The sequence below is a fragment of the Lepidochelys olivacea genome (assembly GCF_965140295.1).
Source record: "Lepidochelys olivacea isolate rLepOli2 genome assembly, chromosome: 8".
NCBI lineage: Eukaryota > Metazoa > Chordata > Testudines > Cheloniidae > Lepidochelys > Lepidochelys olivacea.
Genome location: NC_140418.1, coordinates 4,741,704 through 4,755,520, shown reverse-complemented (window position 1 = coordinate 4,755,520; position 13,817 = coordinate 4,741,704). Strand labels below are relative to the sequence as shown.

The 13,817-nt window shown below is 45.1% G+C and overlaps 1 long non-coding RNA gene across 1 annotated transcript; it reads right to left on the bottom strand.

Moving 5' to 3' along the window:
* Window positions 1-2,191: 2,191 nt before the first annotated feature.
* On the bottom strand, window positions 2,192-13,190 carry LOC311525617. The gene is made up of 3 exons (XR_014712826.1): window positions 12,827-13,190; window positions 4,195-4,413; window positions 2,192-2,343 (listed from the first exon to the last, which is right to left on the bottom strand). It is a non-coding gene; the product is annotated as an uncharacterized lncRNA (long non-coding RNA).
* Between the last annotated feature and the right edge of the window lie 627 nt (window positions 13,191-13,817).

Below are 13,817 nucleotides of genomic sequence, written 5' to 3'. Positions count from 1 at the left end.
GATGTTAGACCAGAGGATTTCTTGGGCTGGTTGCTGTATGTTTAATCCCTGATAAAGGCACGTATAATATCTGTTTAATCAAGGGAACAGCATCCAGGAGTTCACAATTCATACTCAATGTATTCAAATACAGAGCTTTTCATAAATGGTTCCAACAGCATATCAGAATCTAAGTGAAAGGATAATGTGGTAACTTCTATAAACTCAACACCATGGATCAGTGGGGAGCAAATCTGTAATACAGAAGTAGCAAGAAAGCAATTCCTTACAATCTGTGGTAATTTATACCTATGTAATGCCAGTTCAGCAAGTTTTTCCCCTTACCTAGCTGGAAGTCTGTAATGTTAAAAAATTAATACTGGAACTTAAATGAGCAGTGAGGTTTCACAAGTAACTGGTTATTGGTACTAGCATGGTGCTCCCGTAGCTACCACCGTATAGTTATGGTAATTGCGCGTCCTTTTAGGAGCGAGGAAGATCACATAAGAACCATGTGAAAAGTCAGAATGCATCACTGGGTGAAAGGGGAGCAGTTTTCATTTGTTTTTCTTTTGTGATATGTGCAGGATGTTGAAATGTTTGTGTTTGGGGTGTGTGGACAGCTTGCTGCAGCCAGCCAGTAATACATGGTATCAAATGAAACTGTCAAGGCTAACAGATCTAGAACAGTCAATGGCTGTAGGATTGGCTTTCTCATGTATGAGAGTCAAATATGTGTGTCATGCCACACTTTCATTCTACCTGGCTGCTACATTCTCTTAAGCAGATAAGTAATGAAATACACAAGTTACATTTCAGAGTTAACAGCCCACAGCAAATGGGGCATTAAAGCCAGTCATTAACTGACACACAAAATCCAGCAAACCGGTTGTCATTTCCACTACAAAAGGATTGTTTAGCATCAAGTGTTCTCAATGTTTTGTTTTATCTTAAACAGATGAATATTGTGGAAAGCGAGTTGGCAAAGCACTGTTGACAAACAATGAATAGCTTGAGGCTAACTTCTGAGATATCCAGTGTATTTTTTAAAAAAAGAAAAAACTGTTTTTTACAGGGGAGGCAGTGTGGGCTAGTGAGTAAGGCACTGGACTGGGAGTCGAAGACTTGAGTTCTACTCCCAGCTCTTTTGCTGACCTGCTGTTTGACTTGGCTTCTCCTCTGTGATACATTTTCCTCATCTGTAAAATATGGGTAATGTATACCTTTGGTAAAGTGCTTTGATATCTACAGATAAAAAGCATTATGTAAGAACAACTTAATGTTGTAATACAAATTACAGTTCTTCATAAACAAAGCTTTGAATCAAATACTAAATTTCCTTTGGAAAATAGGGTAGTGAGTCAGGTATTGGAAAGTTGAGCGATGAAGATTCCCACCAGATTGAGTACTTATTTTTCAGTTGTAAATTCATTTCATTTTACTGATTAACCTGTCAGATTGCCTTATCTAGATGTCACCTACACTAACTGAACTCACACTCCAGTTGTTCCTTTGTCGTGAGTTCCATGTATAAAACTAGACAATGACAGATTTATGAAAATCATAATAAAAGACCTTTGTCTAGTTTTTCTGTGACTCTGCGTTTGCTAGTTGAGTAGGCTCTTCCTTTATTCACTGTGTTCTGAGCTTTCCTGATGCTTCTGTATTACCCAGAAGGCTTCAATGATTCCAACAGATGTGTGGTTTTTCATTGGGAGCCACACAGGTCTTAAAACTGCTCATTCAGCATTAGGAAGGAAGCTCTGATCCCAATTAGCAAGCAGTCAAATGTGAACTTGGCTTACAAAACGACATAGAAACTAATCAATTCAACAGACTAAAACATTAGCCCTTAAAATAACAGTAACAAATAGCTTTAGCTTTTTTAGGATGGGAGCCCCAAGGTATCAGTGATGAGGTCTTAGTTGATTCACTCCTTGTACTGTGTGCATTTTAACTTATTTACTTCAAAACTGGATGAGATAGTGCCTCGTAAACCAGTGTATATTTATTTCTGGGCACATTAGGACACACTCCTAATATATGGGGACGGTAAAGGATGTTTAGCACTTTAATGTAGTAGCTTACATAAATTGGAGTCAGAGATAATGCATAGTTTTTAAAAGTTGAATGGACTTCCTTTTATAATATTTAAAATAAATTTTTAATGTTTTTCTGAATATTTGTGTATGCAGAAATTACTCACCTTTTTTGCTGCAACAATTGCTTTCCTTTCCCCTTCCCCCTTCTTGTGAGAACAAACTAAATATCCTGGAGCATAGCTTGTTTCCCATCGCCCCACATGCTTTCTTCACTGTGTACTCTTGTCCTTCTCTCCTGGGATAGTTACTTTAAGCTGCCCTCCTGCCAAGCAACATTGGAACTCTGTGTGACGCATAGACCTACTGCCAAGTTAAAGGCTCACTTTTCCATAGACAAGTGCTGCATGTTTCTTAAGTAGGCAAACTTTCCTGGTAATTTGGGGGGTGCTAATTTTGGAGTACTTTACAGCATGCAGCAGTCTAAACCCATTTTTAGAGTCCCACAAAGGAAACTGAGTGGGATGCTGTCATGGTTAGAAGGTGAACTGTGCTTTAGACCCTTCTGCAACCACTTTTCCAGTGCACCCTTAGCTTCCTTCCTTCAAGGAACCCAATGGTTCAACCATTCTCATACTGGATCTCTGGTTTCCCAGCCATGGTAACATGACGGACCTAACTGTATTTGGCACTGGTGAGAAACTTCCCTCCAGGACACATGTGGCCAGTAGCTGATTAAAGTGATACAAAACAGTTCTAAAAAGAAAAGTGGTGTGTGTTCACCCAAAGGCACAGAGGGTTAAAACAACTGCCTGCATATCTGGTCTGATATAAACTTCACCCTTTCCTTGCAAGTTCAGGAAGCTTCTGCTTAACCCAGATACCCCTACATGTGGGCTGAGAGAGGCAGACTGTCCTCCTGCTGTCCTTGTTTGTCTCTCTCCTGCATCATCTCCCTACCTGCAGCTGCTACCAACTCACTCCCCTCCCTGCCTCTCTAGACAGGGGTTTTTAACTACTTAATATCCTTTTGATTTTAGGTCCCAGCCCTGCAAAATATGCCCTGCCTGGAACCAGGCGGGGGGGGGCAGTTCCCAATTAATAGCCCACTCATTTTTCTCTTAAGGACCCTTGGTATTTTCTCTGGAGATAAATTATCTCTAGACATCATTTTGTTTCCTGCTTGCTCTTTCTAACAGCCCTTTCTTATTTAACTCCATGCAGGCAGATGGAATAAAATCAAGCAAGTAAACTGAGGTACACATAATATAGGTATCTCCCTTGCTCGCCTCAGATGCAAATACTCCCAGAAACAAGGATGAAGTTTTTCAAAGGGATAGCAGACAACATGCAAGAGACAGTACCTGGATAAATAAACAGCCCCACTTCTATGCTGAATAGGTCTCCAGCTGTATGCACACTGGCCCTCAGGCTGGTGCATGAAATAATCTACACATAGGACATGTCTGTCAAAGCCATTAACATAATAAAAGGCTTTAAGCGATGATCCTACCCAAGCCCCAATCTTCTCCCTATTGGAAGTACGTCAAAATGTATCCATCAAGCATGCTCACCACTCATCTAAACTGCTTTGTGGGAGCCAGACCTAAACCGAATGTATATGTCCTACTCTCAGAACAAGCAAAGAACCTACTTGAACAAACTGACTAAACTGCATTAAATGGCCAGGAATTTTACCCTTTCAAGATTACTCCACAGCCTTGGTCTGGAAAAGGAAAGCGCTCTCCAGTGTTAGCAGGAAGCTAAGGATACAAAGCACCTATCTTGCTCTGATATATCCGCTTTTTCTCACTCATGCAGGTGGAGGAGGGTGGTGAACTTGTCTTTGATACAAATGAGTCAGGTGAATTTTATGCCCAAAGTTCACTTTTAAAACACATGGTATGGGCAGTATCTTCCCTGGTTTCTTTAACTGTTTGTAAGGAGATCAGAACCCTGAGCTCTGCTTAGGCTTGGCAGTTCATAGCCATAACACCTCTGGACTTGCTGTATCAGTTATGAATATAAAAAAAAAATGCTTGAACCCTGGCACCTAATTGCTTGAGCCCAGGTATCTCTTTCAGTACAAATTAAACACTGCCTGAGCTATCCTTGCCACAGAAGACTCAAAGACCACCCCTGACACACACGCTCACTCTCTCAATTACTTCTGTACCTTGTGCAGAACGTAGGCCACAGGGACAGATCCATAGCTGATAAAATTCCAGATGTACAATTTCCGAAGTAGAGATCTGTCCAGCAGTAAAATCAAAGAGATGCGTTACTCTACAAGTTTCATGGAAAGTTAGCTGGGGTATTGACTGAACACAGCAGTTCTGGATTTTTACTCCAGTTCCTTATCCACGCAGATGTAGGAGCCAATGTTAACCTCAATCTGAAAAAGAGCAAAGAGCCTATCACTTGTACTGGTCACCAACATTTAATATGGATAGAAAACCCCTGGCTAAAAATGCAGCAACAGGCTAAGTGAGTTCCCTGGTTTGAGAAGGCCAAACAGCTTCCTGCTCATTAGATGCTCTATCAGCCACCTCAGTAGTCTACCTATTGTATTCTCCTATGCAAGCTTTCTCCACCAAGAAGCCTGGTTCATCTGCTAATGTGCTAAAAAGATGTTGGACTGTGTGGAGTGGGCCTACAAACTGGCAATGCTGACCAAGGTATGACTAATGCTGATGGATTTAGGAAATAGACTAATATTCTGTTGAAATCTCCCGCTTCATACTCATGGCTCAAACTGACTTTAGGCCTGGCACTCTTCAGATGAGGATTTCTAGACTGAATTTTTTTCATGACTTAGGTTTTTCCTGTTAGATACTTTTCCCAAACCAGTGTCAACAATTTGCGAAAATACCAATGGAGGAATTTGCTTTCAAAACTAAACAAGATCCTCTGGAGCCTACCAATGGGACCCTTTTGGGTCAAATGAGAGACCTTTTCCCGAAAGGTAGCACTTGGCCAAAGACTTCACTCCCCTTCCTGTACCTCCCTGTTAAAATAATGTCATACAGCCAGAATACGAGGTAAATTATGGATTCTACTACACTGGTGTATTTCTTCACTGTTGAAGTCAGTTGTTTGTGGTGCTGGTGGGGTGTGTATATTTTATTGACACTCATTTGGGACCTGCATTACGCACTGTTGGCTTCACAATCAATGGATAGTACCCCTGTCCCAAACAAGAGCCTACCTGGGCTCCCTGGACAATACATTGAACATAAATAAGAGAAAAGCAAATCAGCTAATTAAAGAATACTCGACCCGCATCAGAAAATGCACTGCAAGCAAAGACCCTTGGCCTCCCGCTCACCCGCCCCCAAAAGAGCACTAGCATAGGCTGGAGACCAGCAGACTTGGGCTATTTCACACCTGGCAGAGCAAAATTTGGGTCCCTTGGGGCGAAACCTCTGCTGCCCAGTGTCTCTTTCACAGTGAGGAAGGTCTCGTTCTATCTCTTCTTCTAATCATAGCTGCATCAATAGCAAGCGTCTGTGTGCTTTTAAGTGTATCCCCCACATGCTACCAAAAACCTGTTCTGCAAAAATGTTGGGCCTTGATCAGAACCCTCTGCCCGTCAAGCCAGGTGTCTTTGTTACCACAGGTCACAGTGCCCAGGGCTCTGAGAGACCCATAAAAACCTCCACAAGGGACTTACAGTAACTTTTTTCTAAACATAAAGGGTTGTGGATTTAAAGTCCGGTCTTGGGACCTTGTAGGACTAGAAGCAAGTGCTGAGTCCTATTGGGAAGCAGGGACTCTGCTCTCCCCAGTGACCATGTAAATAAACCTGGAGTTCTAAACTCCTGCGTCCAACTTCCAGCTACAAAATGAAGTGCAATGCAGGAATTCCCGAGACTCAACTTGCATGGTGATTTTTCCTTCCCTGCCAAATCAATAGGCTTAATATAGGTATTGCTGGAGAGCTAGGCACTACGGTAATACAAATAATGATAACAATGTGGCAAATAGCAAAAGTTATCAAAACGAAAGTGTTTGTTTAAAGGCTGTTTTTTTGATAAAGGACACAAATCCACCTATTTAAAGAGTAAATATTTGTTTTTTAAAGGGAATAATGTAGTGAAAATCCAAAATATGAGACACATTCCACTCAGCCAAGAACAGTGATCCACAGAGGGGTTTTCAAACATATCAATGAGCGGTTCCCAAACTTCATTGCACCGTGACCCCCTTCTGACGAGAAAAATTACTTTGCGACCCCAGAACGGGGGATGGAGGCCTGAGCCCCACCACCCCAGGTGATGGGGCTTGGGCTTGGGCCCTGGGACCTAGCAAGTCTAACACCAGCCCTAGTGACCCCATTAAAATGGGGTCATGACCCACTTTGGGATCCTGACCCACAGTTTGAGAACCGCTGGAATGTCAAGTTTGACAGTGCATTGCAGCTTCAAGTTTGCCTACTGTTCTATATCCCTACCTAGGGCATTGATTGCCATAATATATAGATGCTTGGGGAAAAACAGTCCCCTTTGGGAATTGAACCCCCAAACCAGGGTTCAATCTGAAGTACATCTTTTCTTGCAACTGCCCCTCATGCTCCAGGCTTCTTCCTACAACACTTGACACTACACCACTCCTTTCAATTGCCTTGTGCAAGAAGCCTTCTGTCAAAAATACTTAACTCAGTGTACAGTTCACTTAACACAAGTTTCTCCCAGTACCCTGGGGTACTATGGCCATCAGCCTAACTTTCCCATTTTAGTGCACTCCGGGGCTATGTGCACCATAATGCATTACATGCTGCCTAGAACCCATCAGACCAGCTGATCCAACTTACAGGGACGCACCTTGGTTATGGGAGTTATGGAGAGGGTTTGGAGTCTCATGCAAGATCAGTGGGGCAAGAGTTGTGTTGTCCTTCAGTACCTCTTATGTATAGTTGGAACCATTTTAACAACGGCAAATAATTCCCAACCTGACCATGAGTGACGCTTGGGTTCCAGAACAGATCCACACAAGATTTATTTGCTTGTTATAACAAATGCTCTGTGTACATGGGGCCTGTTTTCATTTCCTCTTTGTGCAATGAAAGCACTGTGTGGTGGTGATTTCCCACAGTAATAGATTGTCACAGATGGAGAAAGGTTCTAGAGAGAGTCCAGAAGAGATCCAGTAGGGAAACTGAAGTATCTTACTGTCCTCCAGAAAGGAATGGAAGTGCAGGCACAAGGTGGAAGCACAAAGGTAATCCTCAACGATGCTGAGTTTTCAATAAGTTTAACAATGTGCTATAACTGAGCTGAGGCCTAGAGGGTAAGGACTGCTGCAACTGGGGATGGGGTGAGTGGGGCTGGTGAGAACGCAACACCCCTTTTTGTTATCTCACTCTTCAAAGCCTGTTTCTCCCAGCGCAAGCCCTGCATCTGTCTCCTGGACGTGGAAACTGGAAAGATTCTGGGACAGAACTGAGGTCAAAGGGGCTCTTCCCCTGATGACAGTGAGCAGGATGTGAGGCCCTGCCAAGCAAACCCTGGGTACGTCTACACAGCAAGCAGAATCCCGCAGCAGCAAGTCTCAGAGCCTGGGTCTGCTGTCTCAGGATCATGCTACAGCACTGAAAATAGTTGTGTAGACACTTGGGCTCAGGCTCTGAAGCCCAGCCCCCTCATTAGGCTTCAGAGCCCTTGCCCCAAAGTCTACACTGCTATTTTTAGCGCCGTAGCCTCAGCCCCGTGTCTACTATGGGTTTCTGCTTGCCGTGTATACATGCCTTCAGACAGGAAAGCACCTCAGAAAAGCAGAGTGGGTGTCCCAAGGATTTTGAGTGCATTAAAACAATGAGTTCTCAGGGAAGGCAGCTGTGTGGCAGGGGTATCTTTTTGGCCATTATTCAGCATCTACATTTAGAGATCCATGTAGACAGGGAGGCTTGGATGAGAAGACGATTACCACCTCTCCAAAGGCACTAAGATGCCTCCATTCTGATAGGTTTATGAAACATCATTTCTCACCTCATTGCTGTTTGCACAAGGAGCTGTTAGATCAGGCTAGTGATGTGCACCCAATAAAGGATGGATATCTCCATTAAGCCAGGTATTTTACAGCCAGCTAATTTTAGCCTAGCAGAGTGACAAAGCTCATGAAGATAAATATGCTGGAGCATATTGTAATTGTACAAGGCCATCATGCATTTTTCAGATAGATTTTCAATCAATATAGCATTGCATTTGCAGGTACGTAACATTTATACGTAACATGCCCCGTATAAGTAGGGGCATAGCGAGCAGATTGAGGGACGTGATCGTCCCCCTCTATTCGAAATTGGTGAGGCCTCATCTGGAGTACTGTGTCCAGTTTTGGGCCCCACGCTACAAGAAGGATGTGGATAAATTGGAAAGCGTCCAGCGAAGGGCAACAAAAATGATTAGGGGTCTGGAACACATGACTTATGAGGAGAGGCTGAGGGAACTGGGATTGTTTAGTCTGCGGAAGAGAAGAATGAGGGGGGATTTGATAGCTGCTTTCAACTACCTGAGAGGTGGTTCCAGAGAGGATGGTTCTAGACTATTCTCAGTGGTGGAAGAGGACAGGACAAGGAGTAATGGTCTCAAGTTGCAGTGGGAGAGGTTTAGGTTGGATATTAGGAAAAACTTTTTCACTGGGAGGGTGGTGAAACACTGGAATGCGTTGCCTAAGGAGGTGGTGGAATCTCCTTCCTTAGAAGTTTTTAAGGTCAGGCTTGACAGAAAACCCTGGCTGGGATGATTTAATTGGGGATGGGTCCTGCTTTTGAGCAGGGGGTTGGACTAGATGACCTCCTGAGGTCCCTTCCAACCCTGATATTCTATGATTCTATGATTTAATTTAGCAAAGAGAGAGACGGCAAGAGTACTTCTTTCCCCAGCAAGTGCTGCGGGCCAGCACATGAAACAAACATTTCATATTGTCTCATGAAGGCAAAAGGAAAAGTAACATATGCCTGGCACTGATTTGAACCTCTTTCTCCAAAAGCCTCTTATGCCAGTACACACAGTGGGTACTATATCTTCTGGCCAGCAGAGGGAGACAAGGAAAAAATCTGTCCATTGCTTGCTCCTTCATCATCTATCCCGTATGGTCTGATCTCTATTTTGGCAGCAAGAACAGGAGTATTCTTTGCCAGCCAGCAACCATGTAGCCAGCTAGTATTAGAAAAGAAAAAATACAAGAAAAACCCGTGCCTCAAGGCAATACACAGGAGAACCGCCTGCCCAGGACCCTCTCTTTAATAATGAGGATCAGTGGCATTTGTTGCAGGGGACAAGTGGTCTTTCAGGTACACAGGTACCAGGCCATAAGGGTGTTACTAACTTTGACAAACCCTTTAAACCCTACCCAGAGATCAACATGCAGCCAGTGGATCTCTAGTGTCATGTAATCCCAGCATGTTGCCCCACTCAGTATATGAGCTGCATCATTCTGCACCAGCTTTGGACTCCAAATGATACGAAGTCATTGACCCATGCCTTGTCTTGATACCAACAGGCAGAGGGCACAGGAGTGTATGAGAGTTACAGAGACCCCCTGGTTTGGCATCTACCTACTAGTCTGCCAGAGAATGTCACGTAAGGTTCTAATGAAAGCCTGTGTCACACTGGTTGTCATAATCATTGAGAGATGTATGTACAGAAAAATGTGTCGAGTTACCTGTATATATACTAAAAATTATGTTCTCTAGGCTTGAGTTAAAGTACGGCATCAAAAGGTGACCCACAGACCCCTGGCAGACGGGGGGAAGAGATGCTTCTCTCACTCTGACTGGACATCTGAAAATTAAGTACTGTATGCTTCACAACAGACTCCCATTTACAGTCTGAGCAAAATGGTGATCGATAGATTGCAGAGATGGCAGGGAAAACAAAATCAGCAGGGGTTATCTCATTTAAGAGTAAGTCAATGAAACTTGGAAACTATACCTAGGGTGCAGATGAACTCCCCCGCCCCACTTTTTTCCTTCCATTTGTGAAGACAAGCCTCCAGTGGACTTGATTGTATGAGAAGGGATCTCAGTCAAACTGGTTGAAAACACAGGAAAAAGGACTTGAGGTAAGCTATCTTGTAGGGGGTGGGGAATGCCTTGTTAGTTAAGTTTAGGCTTTAGAAAACATACTATGATTTTGCTTTATATGTAACTATTTGTTTCCAATATTTTTATTCTCTATCACTTGAATCTCTGTTCCTTGATGATAAACATATTCTTCTTTCCACTATATCTAAATATCTATATCTCAATACTGTGTGTTGAGCAGAGTGGTGATCTTGAGTTGAATCTTGCAAGCTGGTGAGTACTGTTCCCTTGGGAACAGCAGATCTGAGAATTCTGTGAGAGGTCCATGGAACAGGGGCTGGACACCCCAGACAACTTGTGGGTTGGTGTGTGCCCATTGCTAACCCGTACAGAGAGAATGAGTCCTGCAGAGGCCTGAAAGGCAGTGCTTGTGTCGCCAGAGGCAGGTAGTTTCAGGAAGCTGATCCACAGCAGACACAGCTGATTCATGCTAAGGGCAGGTGGCGGCAAGGTGCCTTAGACCCCTGGGAAAAGTCAATGGTCTGATCGTTCTTGTATCTTCCAGGAGAGACCGATAGGAATTGCTTGGTGGCTGTTTGCCAGCAATGGCAGAGAGGAGGGTTGAGGAGGCATTTGCACAGCTATTAGAGAGGAATATGAGAAATGGGCTCTGACCTGTTGGTATCAGTTACTCTCTAAGGGGGATCTGCTATATCTAAGAGGCTGTGCATGGAAAGTTGGCCTGAGGCTGTATTTTAAGACCCCCATCTTCCTCTTGGGTACCCAGAGACTATAATATGTTATGCCTTTTCCTATGCCTAGGAGAATACCGTGAAACAGTCAGATGTGATAAACCAATACAAGAGCCTTGAGCAGATTGAGTTTACTTGGAACATTTTTGTGTGCAACTCCAACAACTTGGATTAAAGCATATTAATTCCTGCACATGATTTCAAGATTCTAAGACAGCTGACGCCTGCTTTAGAACCCTTCTGTCTGAAGAAAGAAATAAGGGGTTTGGGTTTTTTTGCACACACAAACTTGCATCAGATCACAGAAATCCTCCTTTATCTTCACAGCTGTCCCAACCTAGGGCAATTTTGGTGCTAAAAAGATTACTTTAAAAATAAAGGTTGAGCAAAATTGCTTGGGAGCATATGTACTTCAGAAAACATCTCTTCCATAGTCCAATAACTGCACCAACTGTGATGCTTAATTAAACAAGAAAAGCCTCTTTGGTATGGTATCTGCAAAGGACTCCTCCTAGGCTTGAGCTGAGATGTACAATGAGTTTTCCAATGCAGCTACTAGGAGCCTGTGTTCCCTATAAATTATTACCTAGACTGATCCCTAGAATAAACCACAACCTTTGTAGCCAGGAACAAAAATTTTAGGAGTGAATCCAGAGTAGTTTTTACAAACATGTCAGCTATCTTGAGTTAATTGGCAGTCGACTGACTCGAAACTAAAAACTCTTATCATATGTGTGCCCCGAGGGTTGCTTTCCTTCACAGCACGCAAGACTGATGTCGCTCCTACCCGTTATCTAACCTAAACATGCAAGTCAAATTAAAACTATGAAAAGTAAATAAATGTAACTTTTTCATTTCTCCCAGAGTGAGACTGCCCTAGGAACCAGCTCTTACTGTTTGCTATTTCCCGTGAGTACCATCCAGACCAGTAGATGAGGAAAAACTAGATTTCTTAACCTGTAATTTCCATTTCTCATAATGGGAAGGGCATGCACTAGTCTGGACAAAGCCCCAGTATATATGCAGATGTTCTTGCTAAAATTAATTTTGTAAGTGGTTACACCTTTAATTCTATTAATCCTATTATCTACAGTGGAGGTGATGTTTTCTACTTGGTTTATGCCATTTCAGCTTTGGAAGTCCTGGGAATCAGCGTGTGGTGCTGCAGCATGAGTCTACACTCAAAGGAAGGAAGTCAGGAAAAATCTAAGCTGCTATCTCCATTGTGGCAGAATGGACCCAAGAGCAATGTTCACACCATTAAGAGAAATAAAAATTACAAGTAAGGATAGAACTAGCCTCCTCCTGTACTGCTTCTGTTTTAACTCGGGTTCAACATAATGAGAGCATTGCACAGGGCTTTGGAGAAAATCCTGGTCTGTACGTGTTAGATGAGTGAAAAATTTATTCTGCAAATGTAGGCTGGCTCTTAAATAAAAGAGCAATATAGAAGAAAGTGAAGATTCAAACCAAGTGAGGAAGGGATGAAGAGTCTGGGAGAAAAACAATCTGAGGTATCATAGCATGTGTTGTTTGCATGCACAACCATGCTCTGAAGTGTCCCTAGCCTCTGTTTCCCAGAAGCTAGGAATGGGTAACAGGGGATAGATCACTTCTGAAGCACCTGGCATTGGCCAGTCGGAAGGCAGGATATTGGGCTAGATGGACCTTTTGTCTGACCCAGGATGGCCATTCTTATAATGATCTAATGTACTTTGTTAATTGTTTAAGATTTTGAATGATTTAAAGAGGCTGGCTCAGAGGCCTTCATTCCCTCATCTCCAGCAGCAGATATAAACTGCATAAGGACCACGTGTAATGGTGCATGCCCTAGCCAGGGTTGGCAGTCTTGTGTAATCCTTGTAATTTGCTATTTGGGACCATTTGTGGAAGTCATGCCTGGAGAAAGCTGCCACTAACTCAGCATGGAGTTATTTGTCAGTCAGCTTCTTCCAGTTCATGTTTGCGGGAGGGTATTAAGGCAGCTGTTGGGTGCAGATTTCAACGAATATTCTCTTTTCCCCTAAACATACCTTGACCTATTCCTCCTGCTGAGCCTCTATCCTTCCATCAGTAATTGTGAGCGGTTTCTTCTCAGCTGTCTGACCAAGTGGCACAGGTCCAATGTGCTGTGTGTGAGATTCGGCTGAGCCGGAGAGTAATGTCCCCAGTTACACAGGTCAGGGTCTAGGCTGCCCTGCACCAGGCCATGTAGCTACTTGGGGTCCCTCTCCAGGCTGTCCTGTGCTATGGTGCTGGGGCTATCCGGATGTTTAGCATCACCCTCAGCCTGGTCTCAGGGTGGTGCAGTGTTATGCAGGCCCCGCAGAGAAGTGGGGGCTGGGTACATCATGTTTGCTCTGCCCCCCCCCCCGTTAGACGCTGGGGGGGGCTTGAGCTCGGCGCCCTGGCGTAATTGTGCCCCCCCCCCCGTTGTGCACGGTGCTGTGCCTTCTTCCTAGGGTGGGGGGAGCTCGGCTGGGGAGCGCCCGGGCCGGGGGGGGGGGGGGGGCTAAGGAGACGCCCTGGTGGGGGAGTGCCCGGGTCTGCGGGAGGGAGCTGGGCTGGGGAGTGCCCCGTCTGAGGGGGTGCTGCAGGGAGGCTCGGGGGGGGGGGGGGGGTTGGGCAGCCCCCGGTCTGAGGAGGGAGTGCCCGGGTCTGGGGGGTGGGGAGGCCCTGGGGGGGCGCCCGTTTGAGGGGGGGGGCTGGGGGCAGTCATCCTGGGCCCTGGGGTGCCCGGATCCGGGGGGACAGTGCCCGAGACCAGGCCCCCCGCCAGGCCTCCCGGCTCTGGCCCGCCCGCTTCCAACCCACCTCAGCGGCCTCCCTCTCCTCCGCAGGAAGCGGCCAAGCGCCGGCGACGGGCAGCCGCCTCCGCCAATGGGGTGCGCTAGCGAGGGCGGAACCCCGCCCCGGGGGCGCCGCCGGCCAATGCGGGCGCGGGGGCGGTACTTCCTCTGCCCAGGAGGCGGGGCGGGCAGGTTTTTTGTGTGTGGGGTCCCTGCGGCGGCGGCGCTTCGGGGC